Source organism: Anser anser (assembly GCF_964211835.1).
Source record: "Anser anser genome assembly, chromosome: 1".
NCBI lineage: Eukaryota > Metazoa > Chordata > Aves > Anseriformes > Anatidae > Anser > Anser anser.
The window spans coordinates 137247638-137274776 of record NC_139720.1 but is presented as its reverse complement, the minus strand read 5'-3'; the positions used below and the strand labels follow the sequence as shown (position 1 = coordinate 137274776).

Sequence of the window (27139 nt, the reverse complement as noted above, 5' to 3'; positions counted from 1 at the left end):
GTGAAAGTGGTTTCTTCACAAGGAAATATCAAACAGATTGGACCTGTTTCCTGCTAGCCTAGATACATAAAGTGAGACTGAAGAATAACACACAAAACATTCTGAAAGAGGTAACTAAGATCTTTATCCTTTCTTGTGTTACTGCAATAAGGTACTTCCAGTGAATCTGAGAAAAAATGAATTAAAATTAATTTCAAAATATATAATCAACCTATTGATGATACATGACCTATGGGCCACAAAGTTGTGTTAAAAGAATAAGACCTTGAAACTTTAAAATGCAAGTGGCCTGAAGCAATGGAAGGCTCTCAATGGTCTCATGCATATGATTGCCCTTTGTATTTTTCTCAGATGCAGCTATATCTGACTGATGTTAGAGATGAGATACGGTATCAGTAGTCTGATCTGGAATGAGAAAATCTACTCTACACTGTTTTCTTAAGAGGAAGAATGAGTCCATTAATACATGGGAATCTGCTTTCACATCATTCTTTACTGGAATGAATTGTGAAGCCCTCCGATAGCTGTTCCAAAGGCAGGAGTTCTGTATTTAATATGAAGCAGGTCTCAGAAAATACAGCCAGATAAAGCAGGGAAAGAGCAGAATCACTGGGATGAGCTGAACAGATAGTGGGGTCCAGTTATCTTACTGCTTTCAGTACGGCGTGTTGGGATAATCTAAGTAAACCATGAAAATTCAGAACTCAAAATACATGTGAGATCTGAAGTGTTTTTGGGTATCCGAAATTACTAATTTCATGGGAATCATTAAAAAAGGAGTGTGAGCATGTAGGATTAAGATTCTAAGACCACAATACCATGTGTTTAAGACTTCACAATATTTATTGCCTCAGAAAGTATGTGATTTCTTCATGTTTCTAGCATTGCTTCTTGTGTTCTTGTGAATGCCTTTTTATTTTTTTTTCCTTTTCTTCTTTTGAAGAGTTTTCAGATTGGCAATGAAGTTATTTATAAATCAACACTAAGAAAAGAATTATGCCTCCACAGTCCACAGCATGGAAATGAGAATAATCTTTGCCTTGCTGTTTTTTCTCTCTCTCTTTTGAATAAGCTGTTTGGCTTGCAGTTCATCCTTTGCTATTTAAAATAAACATTTAACATTTCACAAGCACTGCTTTAGAGTCTGACCCCTAAACCAACAGAAGCCAAAGCAAAGAATTGCATTGACATCAGTAAGCTTTGGATTAGCTGTACAATACACCATCAATCACTTTTTCTTTTGCATAGGACTTCAAACATTTTGCTACCATGTGGAGGATATTGATGTGGAAATACTTTGCAAGGAAAATTAACAGAGAATGTAGAAGGTCTTGCAGTAGTACCCAATTAAAAAAAGATAATAGTGGTCAGGTTATAGCAGCTGCTTTCTATATCGTTACATTTAGTGTCTGGATGTCCAACACAGCTTAACATAAAGGAGAACAAGTTTGCTTCCAAATTTCTCCTTCTACATAATTACATTTAGATTATGGGATTTTTTGTGCTTTTGAGAAGATGTATTTATGTTACACAAGTATGTTGCATGAATATTGTATGTTATAATTGCTTAACTCTTTTGTCATTTCCTTGACCTTTTTCAGAAGAGGAAATCATACTAAAAAGAAAATCTGAGGAAAACATAGAAGGATCCAAATGTAGTGCAATCCCTCCAGTTTCTGGCAAATTTTCCAGCACAACACCCAGGGGGTTGATCCCAGCCAAAAGAACACTTTGGCAAACAGAAGTCTGAAATAGCAGACACATATGCTGGGAAAATTTGGCTGTTGATAAGCCAGAGAGACCTGGTTAAGGACCAAGTAATTTTAAAGTCTGCTGAAAGATCATTTCTGAGCTGGTTTGGGATTTAGGGTATTTCACTGTCAAACTGATGATCTAACAGTGAGGGTGTGCAAGAGACAGAGATTTCCAGCATTACTGTAACTTACCGAACATTATAGTATAATTATTAATAAAAAAAGCGCTGTGATGACTTGTGAAGGAATGTGGTCTCAGTTACCATAACACCCTGGGGTCATTTAAAGAACACGTATTTGTGTGGAAAAAAATCTGAAATATTACAATTGCTTATTTTGCAACAGCTACATGTGCTACATAGTTTCTTTACGATGGTTATTTTTGCTCTGGAGGGAAAGTATATATATTACTTTACATTTCTCTAGTAAACTGAAACTTAAAAATCAAGCACTTGCCAAATGTTTATGAACACTTCCTAGACTCAAAATACATTCTAGAGGTTGGGTGTTATTGTCTCAAGTTTTCATGGAAGAGAAAGCAAAATATTCATGATTAACCACAAGAACATAGTTGTCATCATGAACTTAGCCTCCTTGGTGCATGAATCATCTTTTGTTGAATATGCCATACCTGAAATAATGGAGCTTTAATTCCTGCCTGGGGATGTTAGTAGGGCACAAATAACAATAGTTGGGGAAGAAACCTGTAGCAGAAACAGAAATATAGCCCTTGGGTTTTTCAGCACCCAGTGTTTCCTTGAACAAGATAACACATTTCATGTTACTGGATAGTTAGTCATGCCTCTTTAATATTTAACTATAAAAGTAAGGTTCTTTCTTGGAAGGGATCTAGAGAGTAGACAGTAGGAGTTGTTGCAGGAGATGCAGACACTGCCTTTTCTCAGGTACATCAGCTAATTTTCTGCAGCAGCTCTTAGCCCTAAACTGGTGTGCTTCCTTCCCAGAGGACTGTTTTGAAAACTGTTCTTCATAAAACACGAACATTAAGGATCATGAGATCCTTTCATGAGAGAGAAGGATTTGCTTTTGCCTGTTTTTTTTTTGTTGCATCCTGGACCTTTGTTGTTTCTAGAGTATTTTGTTCTGCAGGTGTTTGAAAGGAAATGACTTTCTGAATGCTAAGAAAAGTCTTGCCCTTGTATAACTTTGTCAAGGTGTATTACAAAGTAAATAAGATACCAGGGAATAATTATAAGTTTTTTAAAAACTCAATCAGAGTTCAAGTAGTGTTATCCTGTTGGAAGGGGATGGGAATGCTGAAGGTAGGTGACCAAATGTCTTGACTCTTTTGGTCAAATACAGTTTATTCCTGTAGGATTACACACTTATGTATGTCGGAGAAAAAAATGTTTGCTGAAGAAATAAGTGAGTGACAAGTGTTTAACCAGCCTGCTGTTGATTACATAGTTTTTGTCTGTTGCTATATCTATGACCCTTATTAAATGCTATAAATTTGTAAAAATTCTGGGAGATCAGAAAAGCCAATTTTTATTACATCCACAACTGAAATAACTGTAATAGTCCCTTTGTAATTCTGTACTTGCTGTATACCTCTAAGTTTCTAACAATGTGAAAAAGAGGCTTTGAAACCTGTTCTTTGCTTTGCAGAAAGCAGTATATTCATTCTCTGGAAAAATAAAACCTGCGCTTGGCCAACATTTTTGACCATCCCCCAAAGAACTGGAAAAGATAAAACCACAAGATTTCCCTCTCTCACACTCACATGAGCAACTAGTTGAAGACAAAAGATGCATGAACACTCCACCCCCTGTTATTGTATAAGCTATCTTGGTACACCACATAACCTTTTGCCAAGTCAGAGCTGACGATTCTGATATTTCTGCAGCCAGTGATGATTTCACAGACAGCGCTACATGCCATGTCTTGGCAGCCCAGATCTGAAATATCTGCAGGGTCAAGGACTTGTTTCTGAAAGAACTGCTTTAAAAGTTTTTTCATGCATTTGGTAGTCAATGTCTTGCATGCTAGTTATTAAAACACAGTTATCTTTCACTGAGCCTGCATTAATGGACCAGTAAAAGTAGAATATGTGCTCAAATGCTTCATAGATGTTTATTGACCCACTTGTCATTGCTGTTTTACAGAGGAGTTTTCCAAAGGAAGATGGCTGAAATGCTGCTGGAGCTGCCACAGCTCAAATAGTGAGTGGGGAGTTTCAGAGAAACAGTCACTCTTGCTTGCCAAGATTAGTAGATGGGGTATTTCAGTGTAAGTAATGAAGTCGTGCTTAGCAGTTCCTCTGGGATACTTCATCAACATGACAATATTCACCTGACTGAAATGGAGCAGACATACTTGATGAGGATCTTCATGAGTTACTGGATCTGTGCCTGTCAGAAGGATTAAGTCAAAGGAAAGAACCTGTGTTCTTTTTTTTTTCCTTTTTTTTTCCTTTTTTTTTTTTTTTTCCTTTTTTCTTGCTGACCTGTGCTTTGGCAGAGGCTCATTACAAATTTGATGTAGGAAAGAAAGGGCGCAGCAGCCCTTTCAAGCTCTGGGAAGAAGAACCACAAGCAGAAAAGGCTTGCATTTTGTTTGGCCCTCAGCTGTTCAGAGGAGGCCATATGGTGGAATAAGCAGGAGGAGAATGAGTTCATTCCCTCTGAAGGGGCAAAAATCACAGCTCTTCATACAGGGAAAGGTGGAGCTTTTATTTTAACTTGCTGAGAATAGCCAAGGAATCTAGTAATTATTCTGGGCAGGTTTATGTTAGAGGGGCACTGTCAAGTACTTTATAAAACAGATTATAAAACTCTTCAGCACTTCAGCACTTTCTCTTAAATGCATGAAAATAATTCTTCCATTACCAGTTGCAGCCTTCAGCATTTGGCAGCAGTCTGTTCCTCCTCCTTACTTTAATTTGTATTTAAAAAATGCCATTACACATACATTACACGTTGACTCTGTTCTTCAGTGGCTTGTAAGTTCACCTCTGCATATCTGCTCTACAGAGACCAAGCTTCAGCATGAAGCTATTACAACTAGATGTAAAGAAGAAATAAAAAGTGGTAAAGGGAAAGTAAATTGAAATATTAACAGAAATGCCTCTGAATATTTCTTTGGCCATGGGCATCATTACAAAAGCTGACATGGCACAGGAAATATTGTTGCTTAAATTGCTGTACCCTTCTGAAGGACGGATCATCAGAATTCCATTTCGCAAACAATAACCTCAGCCACAGGAGCTAATGTGAGGGAGAAGTCTGATGACAGGGCCACAGGGTGATGAGGAAGCAACTGTAAATGGGAGAGTTTGTCTTCCAAGGCTAGGATTGTGTTCTATGCCAACCTCTATGTGTGTGTGTGTGTGTGTGTAGGGGTGGGGGAGTTGAAAAGGAGTGATGCCACTCCTTCAGCCTTTTCTAGTAAATCTGTCACCACTAAGTGAATTGAAATGAATTTCTGGTGAAGAGGCAGTTCCAGAGGAATGAGGATTACATCTCTCCCTAAAGCTTCTCACCCCCTTTTTATCCTGGCATCCTATATTATTGTATAACATTTCCCAATATAAGGATCAATTCCTTACTCTATTCACTATTCACTATTTTGAACTCAATCCTTTCCAACCCTACTATGGCGCCGGGGAGTGTGCATGGGGTTCCCTTCTAGTCTGCAGGAATGACTTCCTTTGAGGCATTGGGTCTGAAGACTTCCTCTCCCTCTGCAGAAAAGCTTGTTTCTCAATATTTGAGTCAGTCTTGGTTTTATGTTGCACATCTGGGTCTGCACAGCAATCCCTGGTTTTCTCTGTGGAGCTGTTGGTAGCTTTCTTCAGGCGAGGTATTTACTAGGAACGGCCATCTGTGCAAATGCAGGGCGGGGAAGGGCTGGCTGAGCTACAGCTCTCTAACAACGAAAAGGATCTGTGCTTATTGTGGAGCACAAGCTGAATGTGAGCCAGTAGTGTTGTGAAAAAGGCGCTCTAGGAGGCACATTGTTCTGAACAACACAATAAGTGGTCCTTCAAGTCTTCTTGAAGATCTTGAAGCCTCAGTTGGAGCACTAAATATTATTTAGAGTACTGTAATTAGGAAAGGATGTGAACCAGTTGGACAGAGACCAGAGAGGAACACTGAGAATGATCAGAATATGGAAAAAAATGGCTTCAGAAGGGTGACTGCATAAGCTGTTGTTTAGCCTAGACAGCAGAACAAAACAAAACAAACAAACTGCTAAAAGGAACATGATAACTGTCTTCCATATAGTAATGGAAACACAAAAGACTTTTTACCTGATAGCTAATTGAAATAATGGGTCCGTAGTTCAACAAGTGGGGTAATTGAGTTGAACAAAAAACTTTGTCATTGCTAACAGCCATAAGACTGTGGAATAATTTACCCAGTAGGTTTGTAAAGTTTTCCCCAGTAAAAGTATGTATAAACAAACATGTTAAACAGACACCAAAGGGAATGACATCTACAGATAACCCTTCTGTCAGGCAGTGGGTGGAGTAAATTGTCTCTCAAATTTCTTCCTGTTCCTATTTCCCATTTTTTTTTCATATTAAAAGAATAAAGCACAGTAAAATGCAAAGTTTTTCAAAAAGTCCATATAAAAGCATTTCATGTTATTGTCTGCCCATGCTTTGTTGGAGAGGAAGGTAAGTCCAAGGTAAGTCCAAAACTTTTCAGACTATCCCAGTGTGCATCACTATATGCCAATCTGAAAGCCTTCCTCTCGGAAAGAGAGACTTTATCTGACTGGGGTGCTTAGTTCTCCAAGTCCCTACATTTTCTGAATGAGCTTGTTAGGCTCAGTGAAAAGTTGACTTAAACTATGGCTCTCCCAGGATTTTCTAGTAACCTTCAAGTTTTTCCTGCTAGCTGTCTTTTCCTCGTCTTGGGATGAATTGTGAGGTCTAGTGGAAAACACACAGAAAAGGAAGACGATGATCCTTCTTTCCTGTGTTTTTCTAAAAGCCTCTGTTATTTACTAGAATATAAGTTGTACAGGAAATCTACTCACCAAAACAGCATGCTTAACACATAAATCACAGAACATAACCACATCTGTCCCAAAAAATTTTGGACATTACAACACAATCCACACCATTTTACACCTGACAGAAAAACTGCAGACTAACCTACTAATTCCTGCTTTACTTCCTCTTTCTAAATGTATCCTGTTTTTGAGTAAAGACTACCGTGACTGAAAGAAAGTTATGAGGGCAATTTTCTTCCCCTCTCAAAATAATTTCTCAATCTATCCTTCAAAACATAACAACGTGAATGAGCAAATACAACATTTCTTCAAATTAATTATCTATAGAAAATAAGTCAAGTAGATTAGAGTGTTACTGTCAGTCCAATTCAGGTTTACAGTTTAGCTTTTGTGGAAAAATTTAAAGTGACAGGTGTAACCAAACTGTTGAAAGTTGGATCATTGTGAAATATCTCTACTTAGTTCTGATACCAAGTTTGTACTAAGCCTTACAACCGTATTATATTACTGAAGTGTGTTGTGCAAATCCTTTATCTTCATAGAAATAGTAATCACACTGCACTTTTAATTTTCCTTCTTTTTAATATTGAAATTTTAGAATGAATAGGATTAATGAAGATATATAAAATAGTATTTCAAAATAGGTCTTTAGGTTCTACTTACCTATTCAACCAATACAGTTGCAAGTTTATTTTAAATATGCACTTATGTCTGAAGCTGTTTTCCCCAAATCAGAGGACAGATGTCAGCTCGGTCATACACAGGAGCTGCCATATAGTAAGTGGAGAGACCAAGGTATGTCCAGGTTTGCCTGCCATGCTCTGGTGTGACAAATCTCTTTCCAAAGGTGCTCAGTTTTCCTCTATTTTGTACATTCTCTCAGGTGTCCTCTAGTTTTCTCAGGAGTCCTTAGACAGGGGAGAAAAAAACCCTCTCACAAGTACTTCAAATTGGTACCACACAGCCTGATTATGAGGATTTAATTTTGAAGAGAAAAAAAATTCAATACTGGAAATACTTGTTTTTACTAGGAAAAGAAGAGAAGTCAGAGCCTGTCCCCAGTGACAAGATGAGAGGCAATGGGCACAAACTGACACACAGGAAGTTCCTTCTGAACACAAGAAAAAATGTTTTACTGTGAGGGTGACCAAGGTCTGGCACAGGTTGCCCAGAGAGCTTGTGGAATCTCCCTCCTTGGAAATCTTCAAAAGCCTCTGGGACATGGTGATAGGCAACATGCTCTGGGTGGCCCTGCTTGAGTCCTGCTGGATGAGATAACCTCCAGAAGTCTTTTCCAACCCCATAATTCTGTGAGTCTATGATTTATTTATATATGACTCATTGGTATGGATAGGGATATCCATCAATCATATCAGTTATTTTAATAACACTTCAAAAAATTCCAAAATAGTTTTGACTATGATATTCACATCTGGGAATTTTTGCATTTTCCATGGCACCATGAGGAATGGAAGCATTTGTTCTGTTCAGATCAATTGGGCCACATTAAATCAATCAAGGAACTGAAATAGTTTTTAGCAAATTAGCAAAGGTTTGTGATAGACATTAAACTCTCTAGAGGCTATTAGGAGTGAAACTGTCATAAATACATACTCTTTAAAAAAGTTAAACAATCCAAAGAGGTAAACTTAACTGTTTACCCAACATATATATTAAAAGAAGCCAACACCCACCAGGACTGAATTATACTGGAAGTGCAGTAAGTGTGTTTCTAGCAATTTGATTAGCAAGGATTTGCTTTGATAGCAAGGATTATTTGCATTTCCCAGCCTATAGATATCTTTACTTAATATGTACAATTGCACATGGGAATTCTAAATGAGAAACTAAATTCTTTCTCTAATTTTTATTTCCAGGTGTCTATTTTGAACAAAAGCTTGATGTTTTGCTAAGACTTGAAAAACTGTTTTCCATGGAAGATGAATATATTTACTGAAGTCTATTGATATTTGCTTCTACCTTAAAATTGCACTTTAAAGCAAATTAAATGTGGTCAAAAATTTGAAGATTGTATTTGATACATATATACAGACCAGAAACATTCTGCAACATTTATTTATACTCTGTCCAGTGCAGTAAGTGTACATTTTCTATTTTGGGATATCTAAGATAAATGTTCATAACAAAACAAAACAAAACAAAAAACTACTACTCTCTAGACACCTTAATTTAGAAGAAACAAGCAATGCCTCATCAAAATCAACTATTAAAAGGCTATTGGAAGTTCACGTTGATTCATTTGTCTGTAACAGAAAAAGATTATTAAACTTTGGTATTACAGCAAAGTGAAACAAATGGAAGTGCTCCAAAGTACAACATAAATTTTACACATATTCTGTGACCTTTTCACATTGCCATTACAATATTTTGAGGAGTATTATAGAGGTAAAAATAAAATTTTTTTTTCTTATAGGAGAGACTCATGTTAGATTAGTCTAAAGATGTTAGAAAATATGGTATCTTAGAAAACTGGTAATTCACAGTCTGCAAATTAAACTAATGTAGTGATTCTGATATAAACCACTGTAAACAACAACAAAGGTTGACTCAAGATGATGCAAAATAGCTATCTGGAAGGAATAATTGCTATAAGAATGTAAAATATACGTGTTTGGATACAAGTGCATATATTTGACAATCTCATGAGATGTGCCTTATAAATAAAAATTATGGGCCTATAGCCATTCTATGATTCTAAAATGTTTATTTATATGCATTTATCACAACCTTATTTATAAGAACACTTAGATATGTAAAGTTTGCAGGATGGTAGTGCAAGGATGTGAATTTCCTAAAGACAGCTTGACAAGACTGTTTCACCCTTGGTTTCCTGACCTCTCCCCTAAGCTTAAAGAGTTCTTGCTCCATTTGATTTATCAATCTAAATCTGCAACACATGTTTTAGTCACAAAAAAATAACTGTGCTATGCATGCAGATATTTATTAAAAAGGCAGTATAAGGGAAACAGATATAATATAATATTAGTAATACTTATCTGTAAAATTTTGCCAAGGAAGAGTGGTCTACTTATCTAAAGTGCCTTGTCTTGTACTAGCAAGTTCTAAGAAAATCCTGCAGTATTCCTTCATGGCTCATTCTTTGATCATAGCTGACAAATAATAATTGTAAGAGGTTTAATTATCTAAATTGCTGAAAGATTTACACAAGTCCTTTTAATAAATATAAATTTAACAATGTCAAGAAAAGTTGTGTCTAGTCATTCTCAGCATGTAGCTGTATCAATAACATTTCTTTCCATCTTTTTATAAGGTTATATAAATATATTTATAAGGCTATATATAATATATTTATAAGGGTACTATTGATAAACTAGTGATAGCATTAATTTTCAAACATGCTCAGGAGTCTAAGCTCTGTATCTGTGTTATCTTAGAAAACACTTCCAAGGGTCTTGAAAAGACCCTCAGGGGATCCTCATTTGACCGATGATAACTGTGCTAAATCAAGAAGACTGCAACAAGTCTCAGAAAGGAAGAAAATATTCAAATAGACCAAAAAAAGTTTGGTCACAACAGAACAGAGCAGAACAGAACAAAGTAGAATAGAATAGAATAGAATAGAATAGAATAGAATAGAATAGAATAGAATAGAATAGAATAGAATAGAATAGAATAGAATAGAACAGAACAGAACAGAACAGAACAGAACAGAATAGAATAGAACAGAGCAGAGCAGAGCAGAGCAGAGCAGAACAGAACAGAACAATTTGGTTGGAAGGAACCTTCAAGGATAAGTCCAACTGCCTGACCATTTCAGAGCTAACCAAGAGTTAAAGCATATTATTAAGCATACTAAAAGCATATTAATTCTTAATTATTTTTATAATGTAATTAATAATAACATATTATCCAAGTGTCTCTTGATCACTAACAACCTCTCTAGGAAGTCTTTTATGTTGGTTAACCACCCTCACAGTAAAGAAATCTTCCTAATGCCCAGCCTGACCCTCCCCTGGCACAGCTTTGTGCCATTTCCTTGTGTCCTATCATTGGTGACCATCAGTGTCAAGGAGCAGAGACTGGCACTTCTCTATGTGCTTCAGACATTGCAGAGAGCAATGAAGTTGCCCCTTAGCCTTTTCTCCAGACTGGACAGGCCAGGTGTCCTCAGCCTCTCCTCACAGGAAATGCTTTCCAGCCCTTTTAGCAGTTTTGTTGCCCTCCTCTGGATGCTTTCAAGAACCTTAACATCCTTGTTGTGCTGTGGAGCCCAGAACTACACACAATACTCAAGGTGAGGCCACACCAATGTTAAATACAGTGGGAGAATCACCTCTTTTGACCTGCTGACTATGCTGTGTTTAATGCACCCCAAAATGCATTTTGTCCATTTGGCTGCCCCATGTTGAGCCTGGTGCTGACCAGCAACCCCAGATCCCTTTCTGCTGAGCTGCTCTCCAGCCACTCATCTCCCAGTCTGCACCTGTGCCTGACATTACTCTGTCCCAGGTGCAGAACCTGGCATTTTCCTTTGCTGAAGTTCATGTTTTTGCTGATTGCAATGCAACCTGTCCAATCTATCTAGATCCCTCTGCACAGCCTCTCATTCCTCCAGGGAGTCCACAACACCTCCCAGTTTAGTATTGCCAGCAAACTCGCTGAGGATGCATTCAACTCCTGCATACAGATCATTGATAAAAGCCTGACCTTCTTTCCAGAAATCACATATTCTCTTTTTCTGCCTTAGTTCCAGGAGGATTTCCCTGTTCAGTCAGGCCAGTCTCTTGCTTGACTCATGGCACAGTAGGATTGCCTGCTCCTGTGCTTTTAAAAGGCTGTTCTTGTAAAGCTACCAGCTCTCATGGACCCCTTAACCCTATAGGCCCAATTCCCAGGGCACACTGCTAACTAGCTCCCTTAGAAGCTTAAAATTATCTCTTAAAGTCAAGGGTGGCAACTCTGCTGACATTTTTGTTCCTTACACCAAAAATTTTGGACTCTACTAATTCATGATCCCTTTGGCCATGACAGCCACCTACTGTCACCTCTCTCACAAGGCCTTCCCTATTCTTGAGCAAGAGATCCAGAAGGACACTTTTCTTAGTTGGCTCACTGAGTACTTGTGACAGGAAATTATTTTCAACATGCTTTAGGAATTTTACAGACTTGCTTGTTGCAGTATTATGATATCCCCAGTTTATGTCTGGGAGGTTGAAATCTCCCTTGAGGACAAGGGCAACTGTTCCAGAGATTTCTCCTAATTGCCTATAGAAGAGCCCATCTGTGCTATTGTCCTGTGTGGGTGGTCGATAGTAGACATCCATGATGACATCTGTTTTGCTATCTGTCCCCTTAATCCTCACCCAGAGACTTTACAGCACCATCCCTAATGGCAAGGGCTGTGCAGTCTAATCTCTCTCTTAGGTACAGTGTAACACCTCCACCTCACCTGCCCTGTCTATCCCTCCTGATAGCCCTCCATCCCGGTACTCCAGTCATACTTCTCATCCCACCAAGTCTCACTAATACCGATGATAACATAGCTTTGGGAAAGGATGAAAGCATCCATTTTTTTCACATTCTTCCTCATACTTTGTGTGTTGGTATATGAGTATTTCAGATGTGCTCCCTGGAGTGGCACAGATGCTCCCATTAGCTTTGCCACCCTCAGATGCTGCCGCACCATCCTCTGGCTTAAGCTCAGGGTTCCTAATGGTATCCCCTCCATCACTGATCCTAGTTTAAAGCCTTCTCAATCAGTCTTAATAGCTTATGAGCCAAAAAACATTTCCTGCGTCAAGACAGGTGGGTCCCATCAGGCCTCAGCAGTTTTGTCTTGAAGACTCTTTCCATGATTATAAAACCCAAAATTCTGGCAGATGCACCAGTCTTGGAGACACATGTTGATGATGTGGGCTCCCTGTAGAAAACAGAGAATGGGACAGAAAAAAAAAATATTAATTCTTGGCATAGTGAGAGTTAAATATCCTGCATCAATTATGCCTTTTAGTATTTTTCTGAGTAAGCTTTTTAGTGGTAGGAATCCTTATTTATACTTACAGATTTGTAGCTTTGGGTCATCTCAATGGTTACCAATGAGGAAAAAAGATAATTTTTTGTTGTGTACTTTTCATATGCACAAAAATACTGTGATGGTTTTGTTGGTCATAAATTCATTAATATTACCAGTTCAAGTAGTATGTTAAACAAACCACACAATTCAGTCAGCACCGCTCATACTGAAAAATACGGAACCATCTCCCAGTTACCTATTCTGACTTTTGAAACGTTTTACATTTATGTACATAACTGAATGGAAATGAACATACACTACTGAGCATAAAGTAAAATATTTCTCCAGCGATCGTGATACACTTTATATTTTATTCACAGGTAAAATCAAATTGAATCATCTAAGAAAAATCAGACATATGATCTCTGTTTTGATGTTTGCATAGGAAGAGTACAGGAGGAAGTAACTCCTGAAATTCATTTTTGGAAGTTAGATTGTTAACAGTGCAGTGTTGGCTGGTCATGTCTCATTATTCAAGCGAGTATCTTTGCTTGCTTGATCTTTTGTGAATCACTTACATAAAGAGCTCTGATGCACAGGGAAGCTTCTTGTAAAGAAATAGGTTGTCCCCAGTGCTGCTTCTCCCTTTATAAAAACTTGTGGCTTCGTTCTGACTGAATCCAGTGGCAGAGACCATCTGAAAAGAAAAAAAAAAAAGGATATGTTTTTTTTATGCTGTTTCCAAAGTAGGGTCTGGTGAAGTTTATAGAAAAAGGAATAAAGGGAACGAGTGTGGAAATAGTAAGAGGAGTCTGACTGCTCACTCTGAGCATGGCATGTACCCAGTTCACTTTTCACCAGGTTAAAATCCAGGGCTCTTGCTGAAAATTTTATTGTTACTTGGGTCTTGTGTGATATGGAGTCCCAAGACATCTCTTATTCTATGAAGATAGAATTCTTACTGTAGGTTTGAGGTTATCATCTTATCTATAGATAGTTTGTCTGATAAAGAACATCATGGCTTCTTTTGCTACTGAAAAGAGATAAAATCCTGAGCAAACCCTGATATTCAACTGCAAGCAGAATTGATTTGTTAAATCCTTTGGCAGCATTGCTGCATCTCATCCTGTTGTTGGTTGCAGGAAATGTGCCAAAAATGATATCCCCTTCCATGTGCCAAACTGATAATATTTTCAGAAAGCAAGAATATTGCCAAATAAAATAGATTTCTGGGAAGGAACTAGTGTGAAGTCATGAACCATTTTTAAACACAGTTTGCACATTGAACTTATTTAAGCTCTGAAAACTGGTTGAAATATTGCACTAACTTAGAGATGACAGGAGTAACTCCTCCCAATCAACTGTAGCACAGTCAGACTGCAATCTCTGGCTCATGTGTAAATAGTCACCGTTTTGGTAGGTGGTCTGTTTCTAGTGCTCTTACTGTTTTATTTCAAAACATGGAAACAGTAAAGTTGTTAACTGACTCTTTCTACCACCTCTTTCTGTGGGTCAGGTTACATTACCCTTTTGAAGTGTCAATGTTTCTTCTTTTCTCTCTCACTGAAAAACGTATTAATAGACCTCTGGGCTGATGACTGCCTTTGGTACTGGAAAATGCTGTATGAAGCTTCTCAGCTGTTTCAGGTATGCAAAACACCTCTGCATTAATGTGGTCCTGTGTCCCAGTGAATGACTTTGGGTACGTGCCACCTGGCACAACTCTGCTCTGTCTGAACCTGCAGCAATAACTGTGCTATGCTGCCAGAAAAACAGACATGGCTTGGTACTCTCTCAGCCATCAGAGGGGCACATTGTAGAAAAGCTTTACTTTGACTGACTAGCAGTCTTAAAAATCACTTAGGCCTATAAGGTGGAATTAACAAAAAATAGATTTAAAATGAGTTGAATATTTCTCCTCTTTCTTCAGATTTCTATGCCAGTTGCTTGGCAAGAAAATCTTTCGAATCTTTTAATGCTGACAAGAAGATCTCTTTACAATTGGATTTTTTGCACTATAAGATGCTTATAGTGTTCATCTTTTCTTCATCTACATCATGAAAAAAAAAAAAGTCTTGAAACTGATGAGAGAGAAAAAGAGAAAAGCAGAAGAAAAAGATGGGGGAAACATATTTACCTAAGAAATAGTAGTTTGTTCTGTGGTCAGGAAGTTGGTGCTTTTTAGCTAAATTAAACTGAAGTTGATGGTGTAAACCAATCAGAAAGGGAAACTGAATCTTAGCTGTCTCCCATTGACTGCTGTTCATGAGCCACTTGCTGATCTGGGATATATGTTCTCTTCTCAGCTTTTGAGCTGTCATTCCACTCTGGGTCAATTTGGCTCATACAGTGCTGCACAGAGTGATTCTGACACATCTCCATTTTTGAAGAAAAACTTATTTTATTTTATTTGTTTATTTTGTTGTCAACTGTTCACATATTTTTCTATCCAACAACTTTCATGAAAACTATTAATACCACTATGCCAGTCAGCCACAGTAGAAGTGTCTATCCATGGTGGAAGATAGTTATTGAGATGTCAACAGGGATTTAACAAAATGGAGAAAATGATGCAATTGTGGCTGAAATCCAGTCTATGAAAAACTAATTACATATGAAACCATTATATAAGGCAGATTTTTCTGTCCATTTCCTTTGTGTATCAAGTCAGTTTGACTTGACTGTAATATTACAAGAAGGCTTTTATCATACTCGGCAGAGCTCATTGTAGGGCTGAGATTAGAAAGTGGTATTGTAACAGTTCAGTGAAAGTAGTGTGTTATTGCTCACTAGAGAATACTGTCATAAGAAAAATGTAAATTCCAGAGGTCACAGTTCCAGCAGGGTCGAAGAAAACCAGTCTTAGCCTGATCCCTATTGCCTTCAGCTTAATAAAATGTATGGAGAATCCTGGAATAGTTTACCTGCCAAGAGAAGGATTAAACACATCTAAAATACTTGTAGACCACCCCTCTTTTGCCTTTTCTACAAGCATTCACATCTGTGCTCTCTGTTTGAGAGGAACAGATGTGCAGAATAATTAATACAAGCCCAAAACAGTAGGAAACACCCCTTGATCTTGATTGGAAACACCAAGTGGAGCAGCATGAGAATATGCAAAAGTGGCTTGTAGAGCAAAAAAAGAACCTCCTTTCATCTGCTTTCTCCAGCAAATAATTCCCTCCTCTGAATTTCTTTCAAGTCTGAACTTTTATCTAAGAAAAGTCTCTTGACCACATGTCTGATCCAGTAAAGCAAAAGAAAGAAAAAATGAGGTTAAAAAAAAAAGAAAAATGAATTCATGCAACAGCAACTTTCATTAAGACATTCCATCTACAACAAGAACACAATATAAACATGCAATTAAGCATTAATGTTGTAACAATATGATGATAAAGTAATGACATCAAGCCAGATAATTCATTTCATAGATCACGGTTTCTGTTCTAATTAATTTATTCCAAAAGCCTAATATGAGGATGATTTTATGCAGTCGAACTGTCTAAACACTCACAAAGAGAGGACAGTTATGTTGATATTTGTGTTCACTTTGGTGGTTTTGTATTTGCTTATTCAATTGTTGCACAAGAGTCTTGCACAGAGAGAATATTTGTCTAATAGTGGGTACTAATACTAGTTTAAAGATATGAAATCTTAAAAGTATAAGCACATGGTAAATTATATTATATATATTTATAGTGGATTATTATATACATGTAGTCTTAAGTTTTACAGGTAGCATAGGTTCTAGTCAGTCCACCAGCTTAAAAATTACTAATATATTTTAATGCTCCGTGATATTTTTAAAAGCATTTCGCAATCTTCTTTTCTTTTTTCCTTGATTACTTTACTCTTTAAGTTACTTTTAAGTTATCTTTACTTTTACAAGGTCTTCTCATATTGCAAATATAGTTAAACTTACAGAAGTACTTCCCCAGATCTTAAAGAAGAAAAAAAAAAAAAAAAAGCTCAGTCTGCTAATTAATTCACTTATGGAATTCTTCAGAGGCCAACATCATCTCTATCAGAGATAAAGTGCTCTGGGGTGAGAAAGAGACCTTACCTCAGAGTCTTTAAAGTGACTGCTTTTAAGTTATGATGATGGTCTGGCCTGTTCCCGAACTGAATAAGGACTCCAGCAGCTATGCATTCCTGTGATAACTATTATTGTCACCACCCTCACAATTTTCCTTTCTGTTCTTGTAAACACAGATCTTGATCAGGAACAAAATTAGACATTAAAGGTCTGACTGACTGACTGGCAAGTCCAGAAGGGCAGAAAGTGAACACCTTGGTCACAGAACAACACACTGATTACCAGCCTTAGAGGCAAATAAGGGAGAGATTCAATATACTTCTGAGATGTGTGCCATGTTTTGGAGGGTATAAGTGATAGAACAGTTTTGTGCAGCCTGTGCAACCCACTGAACTCCTGCAAAAATATGCCCTTTTTGTGCAATGAGGTCAATTAGACTAACACCTTTATGGTGATGTTTGTGAGGTAAAGAAAGCTACTATTCTATAAAATTGCACAAAAGTGAGACATCCCATTGTTACTGGTAAATTTACTAGAGTGCTATTTTTAATGTACCTTTTTTTTTTTTTTTTTTTTTTTTTTTTTTAACAAGCATAACTAAAAGCTGAGCAATCATCAACAACCAAAGTATATATTTGCTATGAAGAGTCTGGGACAATTATTAAAGAAAAACCCTACAGCTGTGTTATTACTATTATTATTATTATTATTTACTCAGTTTATGCCATTCATGCCAATTACTCATTTGTTTCTGTCTCACTGATGCTTGAGTAATCTGTGTTTAACCAGGTTGTTTGGAATACTGTGCTCATTTGAACTGTGACAATTAAAGTTGGTCTGTTACATTGTTTCTGAACTGGAAATATTACTGCGGGGAACAGGAATTTTCATGACAAATGTGGCTCTCCTAAACAGACAGAGAAAGGTAAAAAACTACCACGTGTGTTGTTGGTGCTACAACAGAGAATTTATGAGGATGTACAGTTGCATAAACATTAACGTTTGACTTCCACATACATTCTTTTAGATTAAATCTTAACCTCTATAAATGTTCAACTGAATTTTACTGGAGCATGATGTGAAATTCATGTGAAATTCATTTACTAGTTAATTTAATCTGGACTAAAAGTTTAGATATAAAAGGGGAATAAATGCAAATAAAACAAATAATTGCAAAAATGCAAATAAAACAAATAATTGTTGCAAAACATTCCATCCAGATGAGAAAATATTACCCCACAATTTTAGCTGGAAATGAATAATTTGTTCCAACACTGAGGAGAGCCCAGTATTTCATTAACTACTGATTTGTGGTGATCTAATTTGGGAATTATATTTTCTAATCCAGATGTTTCCTTTATTACACAACTCTACTTTTTTTACAGAGAGGGAAGAACAGATGGGAAGGTGTTTCACTATCTCCAACACATGTTCAGGATTTAGTCTCTTGTTTGTCCATTGCTTATGGTTTTACTGTTTTCTGGTCTAATGTTCTACTAGGTCTTCCCTCCTCCTCTTATAGAATCATAGAATCTTAGAAAGGTTTGGGTTGGAAGGGATTCTTCATCTAACTGCAACCCCCCTGCCAAAGGCAGGAACACCTCCCACTAGACCAGGTTGCTCAAAGCCCCATCCAACCTGGCCTTGAACACTTCCAGGAATGGGGCATCCACAGCTTCTCTGGGCAGCCTGTTGCAGTGCCTCACTACCCTCAGAGTAAAGAATTTCTTTCTTATATCTAATCTAAATCCACCCTTTTTAGTTTAAAGCCATTGACCCTTTGTCAAATCACTACACTCCCTGATAAAGAGTCCCTCCTCAGATTTCCTGTAGGCCCCCATTAGGTATTGGAAGGCCTCTGTAAGGTATTCCTCATCTTCCCATCAAAAGCAAAATCAACTAACCCAAACCCCTCAAACGTAATTAGACCTACATGCATACTGACACTAACAAGAAATACACAAACACAAATATTGACTAAGAGTTTTTTCTTTGAAAAATGAATTTAAAGAAAAAAAAAGAAAAATAGAGGCTAAATAAGGATCTTAGAAAAGTTGCTGATTGTAATGAGCTAATGCATAACTTAATTCTAGGTGTTTAGTTCATAAGTATCTACTGGCTCTAGACTTGTGTTAGGTTACTGTGCCTCTAGTGTATTGCTTTCTTAGGTCTGGGTTCATCTCGTCCCAATGTAGGTACGTAATTGAACCACAGATGTTAGGAATGTAACCATCCATTGCAATATCTCTCACGAGGTGGGGATGAGCAAGTGTAATTTGGTCCAGCTAAGAGCTGTTGAGAAGAAATTAATGTATTGACTGAAAAGGCAAACTGGGGTCTAGCTGGTTGAATCTGGTCAGACATCCCTTTTCAGAAAAGTTTTGAAAGCAAAGGACTGCTAACAGCACCTTTCAGCTCTTCCTTTTGTTCTAACTATGGTTGTAAAATCAGTAAGTCAACAGAGCTGTGCTCATGTAGAGCATGGAAGATAGCACATGGTCTTTTAGCTATGAACATTTGCACTGGTCACTATTTACAAATGCAAAGCCATATTTTTATGGAAGAATAAGAATGGCTAGGGTTTCTTGTTTTCACTTTAAAGGAGAAAAATCTGGCTCCTGAATTCTGAAAGACATTCCGTCAACTCTTCTGTACTTCCAGTACAGAGCAGAGTGAATTAAAATGAAAAATCAAATAATCTATAACAGTTTTAAAAAACACTAGAGAATTAATTTAAAAAATATTTATTGATGAAAGTTGCAAAATAGTGGTAAAGTTTCATTTCATTATTAGAACAAACATTTAAAATTTTGCTTCTCATACCTGATTTCTAGTGGATTAAAATGTCTGGCAGAAAAGGATCAAGAAAGAAAGAGTTCTCTTCCTTCTCACAGATATGAATTTGTGAAAAGATTTAAATTTCACCTTTCAAAAATTTCATCAAATTGGGACATTTCTCCTTTCATATAGGTACATGTAATCCTTCAGCTCTTTTCCATAATGAAAAAAGCTGATGGAATGTTATATTTCCCTGTTTTTGGAAGCCAGATATGCCACAGTAACAGGCTTAGTCTGGGAGCAGCGTGTAGGGTGGAGAGACATTGTAAGGCTGGGCATTAACCTAAATCCTCACTGACATTCCACCCTGCTACTGCATATATTCCCTACTAAATCACTTTATTCACTTCTGAAGACCCTATAGAGTGGTTCTTTAGATTCCTCTGTGTAGCAAATACTACAGGACAAGGTTTTAAATGGCAAGAGTTAAGGGAAAGGTTAGAGTGTATTTTTCAGTTCCTTTTACCCCCACTCTTTTATTTACATGCACCAGTAATAGTATTTTAACAATGAATTTGTGTCTTCCTTGTCAAAATTCAAACACCGTTAATCAGACAACTCAATTGAAATGCAGCTTTGCCCAATGACCTAATTTTGTTTTTTAAAATAAATAAGCACTATTATATAACATACAGCCTGTAGTAATTTTAGCTCTATTTTTAATGCTGTTGTTAAAATGCGTAGAATGAGCTGACAAAGGGATCGGTTATTCTATCCCTCTCTATTAAAGCATCTACATTGTCATACAGAGATAGGAATGCTGCACAGCTCCTTACGTAAATTAAGAATGCCTATCACTATCTAAGACATTTTTTTTTGTTAATGTGTTTTATTGCTAATGGAACAAACATACCTTCAATTAAAAACTCTCTGAAGTTGAAAACACAACATTCCTCACAACAGTAAATATTTTCCGCCTGAAGACATCAAGGGCATTCAGATCTGGATCCTTTAATTTTTAATTATTTATTTGTTTTCCACAACCTTAGATTATTGGATTATGACAATAAAAAAAAGAAAGTGAATATGGAAGAAAAATTTACTTTTCAGGTGAATATTTTAATTACTTAACCATCTCTGTGAACTCTGGCAAGGTAGTTATTTGATGTTACTAAAAATTCTGCCCATTCTGCTTTTAAGACAGAATAGCTGTCTTTGAGGGAAGAAGAAGAAACTAAGGAATTACACGGATAGCATAAGACTTTTTGCTTCACGGACTAACTGTTGTGTTCTGGCCAGCAAAAAAAGTTTATGGCTCTGGGGTAGCTGCTGAAGGTTCTAAGGTTTTTAGGGGCACCTTGGTCCCTAAAATATTTCAAGAGAAGGGGGGGCCATAGGGCCTCTGGGCAGCATTATGGTGCTAAAGTCGTGGTGGCACTGAAGAAAGTCACTGTCCTGACCCTGGGAATATTTAACGATACCAAACGTTACAGAGAGGAAGAAAATATTTTGGGTTTTAAAAACCATTATCTTCCCATCTGGATTCACATCTCCAGATTGGCCTGTGTCCCTGTGTACCTGCTCAGACCTTCTTCACACACTCACAAGGATGCAGCTGGTGACCCTGACGCTGTTTTTTAGTACATACCTTGGAAGTGAGAATGTGGGAGATCCAGATGTGTACCTTCTTTTCCTTGTCCTGGTATCAAAAAGTAATGTATGAGTAAGAATGGTTTCTCTCCCCATCTCCTCCTGAATCTCTTCTCATTTGCACAGATTACATAAATGTTCACTGAGCCCCGAGGAAGAGGAGGAATGAATGTATGAACTCATAATAATATGAGAGATGTCACCTAAGAAAGACACAGCAACATTTCCATCCCTTCTCCTCTGAACAGAGCCACAACTAACTCAGGCATATTTTCATTTGCCATGCTTTATCTAATCATGCTTATTGAATCTGGACTCCCAGATAATGAAGGTAGAGAAATACATAATCTGTGAATCTTGGTAGAGTTCAAGACTATTTACTACACATTTATGGACATGTCCAGCATCAGATACTCAACTGTCCCTAAGAACTGATCACAACAGAGCAGCCCGTATGTCTTAATTATCTCCTAGGACAGACAGTCATTACAGGGGAATTTTAAAGTTCTATATTCTCTATTGGGTACCCAGTGTGGTGACTGGAACTCTTGGCTTCTCCCAGTTCCCTTGGCAGACCTGGCCCTACACCTTGCATGTCTACAAAATTACGCTATCCAAACGCTTTTGATGCTGTGATACTGCTTGTTTACACTAGCTTATTTTAAAAGCATTCAATTTGGCTAAGTCATTTGTTATAAATCCCAAACACTGAATAATTATTAACTTGATTTATTTATTTTTTTTTTTCCACTGGAGGCTAGCGAAATCTTTGCTTAGACTGAGGAGAGTTTTTCTACTATTTCCACTGACAGGTCTGTCAGTCTTGCTATTAGTAAGAAAACAGCGCTTTTCCCCATCTAATGGTGGATCATTTCTCTTCTCCCCTTTCTCTCAAATGAGAGTTCCCTGTTCTAGTACAAAGAGGAAGTTAGTTGAAGCTGTAACTTCACACAGGTTATTTTAAAGGATTTCTACTTCTGCTTCCACTAGAGCAGCATTTTGATTACATTTTTAGAATTGTATCATTCTCCTCTTGTAATTACAGTCTTTCTTTGGTTTAGAGTTAAGAGAAATGTTTTGTAACTATCTACAGAGGTCATTTCAGGAGGACAAATTCACCCACTATAGCTGAAGATCCAGATTCATTGTATACAATTAATTTTACAGATCCACTCATGCCATAGCAGGCTACCTGTTATTGTCCTCACCTTGTGCACAAATATATTAGGTTCATTAAGGAGAAAGTGGACCACTAGTGCTCACACAGATGATAAACATGTCCAGAAAAATTGTGAAGAAGCTATACCACGATGCAATTTCTTAAAAAGAATGCACATAAATAGGCATGTGAATAGAATCCATATGCATATCTTTGCTTTATGTGTATAGTTTTAGTTTGTTGTGATTAACTCCTCCATCTTGGAACACATACATGTTATTTCTTTTTAAATGAATCTGAAAAGTAATTTAATTTTCTATCTTAGTACCATATAGGGACATATGTAATTCACCACCAAATTAAAAAATCTACTTTGCCCCTTTTTTTTTTTTTTTCCTTTTTAGAATGATCTGGTTAGCATTTGTGAATTGATAGCACAGAATATTTGCTTTGAAGATTTTTATGAAAATAAATAATGATTATGCCTCAAGTCTACCAGTTAGCATATTGGGTCAAAACTATACTGAATAATTTTCCTGATCAGCAGTCTGCTGTGGGAGTTTTTCTAGTATCGGCTTTACAAGTCTTTGGAACAAATCTGTACCTTGATTGTGAGTATACATACACAAGAAATAAATATGGCTCAAGTCACATAAACTGTTTAGAACAAACTATTTTTTTTTTCCTATTATTACTACTAGTATTGCTTACAGGATTTCTACTTATTTCAAAAAGCAACGTTTACACTTCTCGGACTCTTGTATATTCATTTATCTTTCACATCTGATTCCTCAAATTGCTTATATAATACAATTACTATCCTGTTTACCTTGTATTAGGGGAAAAAATAAAATAAAATTTTTTTTTGAACATTAATTTTTTGACCAAAAGAAAGAGAAGGATAGTTAATAACTTACCTTTTTTTTTTTTTTTTTTTCCTCCAAAGGTGATGAATGCTAAGTAAAATGATTAAGTCTACACTTGCATGTCATGTACTTCCTCTTCAGGCTGAGTTGCCTTTCCTATTGATACTCTTCTGGTACACTTCCTGGGTCAGTCTGAATGTAGAAACAAAAACAAAAGACAGCCACGATATTTCTGGCAGTATTTCCAGACCAACTGGATCAAGAATGCCCAAACACTATCCTCCTCAAGCCTGCTAGTTGTGAAAACTTTAGGGAGCATACAGAAATGTTTGGATAAAATGAATAGAGATGAATTCATGTTTCTCCAGTGTCAAAGTTTTGGTTTTGTGGAAAGTGTCCCCTTAATCTTTCCTTTTCTCTTAAGCTGGTAGTGTTCTCCTCTGTTTGAAAATTAACATAAAGTGTCTGCCAATCTTAAATGGTATTGAGGATGCGCAGAAAGGTATTTATACATGTTAAAACATGCTCAAGAATATTTTATTTCTCTTGTATGAACATTTTGTGCAAATCTCTTATCTCCTCTAGACCTGGTCACACATAGTTTGGCTTTACCATACTGGAAAGTACACATTCATTAAACATAAGCATACTTCAAACACAGGTTCCCTTACTCCACAGACTGTCATCTCAGCCACAGCATTTCTGTGGTTCCTCCACTTTCCAATTCAGGAGAGTGAAATTACCGACCAGGCAAATTACACAAGCGATTTCCAGATCTTGGAGGCCATCTCTTGGAAGCCTAATCTCCATGTGATCATTGATGAGTCTATTTCCATTTCTTCCTTTTTCAGTGGAGTAATATAGGTTCTTGAGATGAACAGTCATGACATTTGGTTTGGAATACAACTTTCTAACCCACCTATTCCCCTAAAAGAGGAGAAACTGGTATCATCTGTGAACAAGCACTGTCATGTCCAGTATTCTGGACATCACATCTGAGCTTCCATGCAGCTCTGTGATTTGATATTTCTTGAATAGTTTTACTTTTGTGGCATATAAAAACTACCCAAACAGGGACTGTGCTATGGCAGATGTTGTATAAAATATATGATTATGCTTCAAATACCCCCCAAGGATCTTCTGTTTAGTATCTGGCCCTTATCCACCCTTGTTGTTTAGCCAACCAGAACCATATATGGAATTAATCTCCTCATTACTAGCCTTCTCTCAAGTATTGGAATTTAGATATATGCTCATTAATTGAGCAATGGCACATGAGAAATTGAGTATAAAATTAATTAATTGATGCTTGCTTTGAACACAGGAAAAAAACAACAACAAGACATTGTTTTTCTTCAGGAGATGCAATTAAAAATGAATAGAAGAAAAATATCTTTTCAAACACATCTCTCAAATTATTTTAAAATTTACTATTTTAAAAATATCTACAAACATCTATGCCGATAGCTGTGAATTATACTTTATGCCAATGGGAAAATTCTAGGCATACTCAAATTTGAACATGTCTTGTTAGAAGTAGATATTCTGGGAATAAAATGGACAAAAAAAGTATCATGAGTTGAAAGAAATCTTGGGGAGACAAAGGGTATTTCATTGTTAGATATATTTGCATTATTCATTATAGATTTGAAAATTATTTGCCTTTAACACTTTCTGTATTCCTCATCAAGGAAATGTTACATTGAAACATAATCACAAAATGTAGCATGTATGTTATAGAGAACTTTTAAATCTACAATATGAATGACAATTCAAGAAATCTTGAGGCTATTTTTCTATATGCTATGAATATAATATTTTTTTAAGGGAAAAAATTATTCTCATCTTGACGCTACCCAGATGTTGATTAAATAAGCTCTTAAATCTTGTTATTACTGTGCTTATTTAAAATTTATTTTCATTTAAATAATTATCGGTGATATTGTAGGCATAATTTATACTATGCAGTAGTGGGCTGTTACTTGTATGAAGTGCAGGAAACTATTGCATCTTTTGTTATATGACTTCCAGAATGTAAACTAGCTGATGGAATACGAAGTACTCGATATAACCAAGACATTATATAGGAAAGATATATGTGATTCCTTTCCAACCTGAATTACCCTAAGAAGTTATAAGTCTAAGAACCACACATCTTCTCCTGCTTATGCTGCTTACATGTGTTTTGGCCAAGCTTAGTGCTTTATTTTTATATATCAGCTTGGCAGAAAAGAAAAATATAAAACTGAAAATAGTTCAAAAGGAGAAACTATTAGATGAACCTCTTTAATAGAACACATGGATTGAAGAAATTATCAGAAAGAAAAAAACAAAACAAAACAAACAAAAACCCACAATATGTTAGATTAGAAGTGGTGAAACAATGTAAAAAAAAGTTAAAAAACATTTCAAACTAATTAGATGCTGGGTGTGGCTTCAGCCTGTGCTCAGAGTTTTATTGTTCAGTAACATTTGTGAATAATCTGAGAAATTTTTATTCCTATGAATGTTTTCAGACAACAGATTCCAGATCTGTAAGTCATGGTTTTGTCTCAAAATGTGTTCCAACAAACAGGGAACCAAAATTTGCTGTGGATGGAACAACTGAAGAGCTTTGCTCTTCCAGTTGGGGAGCAGAACCAAAATCCTGTGGCATGGCATTTAGGAAAGCAGATACCAAGGGCCTCACTCAAAGGATGACTGTGTACACAGAATGAAGTCATGAGTTCAAAAACACCAGCAAAAACAGCAATTAATTCATTAATTTTGGTCATTAATTTTGATTGCCTATTTTTTTTTTAATAATCATACCTGGTTATTAATAAAGTAATGTTAAGTGCACGCATAATAGCTCTAATTTTCTTTTTCTTTTAATACGCAGTCACTTCAGTCCTGCAAAAGGCATAATGAAGTCATTTGCTAAACTGGTTATCCTGTGTACTAAAATAGTTGTCAACACTTAAAAATATATCTGTCTTACTTCAGAGGCTTTTGAGAACCTAATGTCAATGCAGTTAATAAAAACTAGAAAATTTAAACAAATTTGTTCTTTAAACAAAACAGAATTGAAAAAAAATGCCAATGTACTTATGTAAGTATAAGTGGATAAACCATCTAAATTTTATAGAGATAAATCTGAATTTAGGTATTTACATGTATGGCCTATAATGCTAATCACTCAATGGCTTTTTCTCTCTCTAAAAACTAATTAATATCCAGTGACCTTAAATGGAAATATCATTTGGGATAGCTAGGGCCACAGAAGAAATTTTAGAAGAGAGGGTGAAATGTATATATAAACCTAAATCTATAAAATGACTCTTTATTTAACAGAATTTGACTTTGGTGTAGAAGAAAACTTTATTCAAATAGTGAGGCATATAATATGTCCCATAATAAGTAGAAGGCAGTTGCCACACTAAAAGAGAATAATTCTTTCAGGGTTTTTTTTTTTTTTTACATCTTTACCATTGATCATACTATAAAAGTAAAGGTCAAATTATAGAACTCTGACTTACTATATAAATTGCTTCTTCAGGAAAGTAGAAGCAAGTAATATTTCATACAAGTAACGGAAGATAAACATGATGATGACTTAATGTGTCAGTGTTTACTTGTGTTGAGACTGTATTTGCCAAAACTGAGTCTGCGGTGGCTTTTTTGAGACAACGTTATTAAACCCAGGAAATAAGGGTGGAAATGCAGAACAGCTGGAAACAGAGCATAATTAATAATGGAGGAAGATGCACCAATGGAATATGTGTAAATATGTAAAAAACAAACAAACAAACAAACAAACAAACAAACATTGGGAACCACACGGTGTTTCACTGCTAAACATGTAAAGCAGTAGTTGCTTTTTGGCATGTGCCCAGCAGGTAGCTGCTGTAGTTACGGTGGTGTACACTCTTCAACTTG

At 36.4% G+C, this 27139-nt stretch overlaps 1 long non-coding RNA gene across 1 annotated transcript; it reads left to right on the top strand.

Annotated features, from left to right (window-relative positions):
* Positions 1-3878: 3878 nt before the first annotated feature.
* On the top strand, positions 3879-9950 carry LOC310892803. The gene is made up of 3 exons (XR_014578464.1): positions 3879-3937; positions 7769-8047; positions 8615-9950. It is a non-coding gene; the product is annotated as an uncharacterized lncRNA (long non-coding RNA).
* The last annotated feature ends 17189 nt before the right edge of the window (positions 9951-27139 follow it).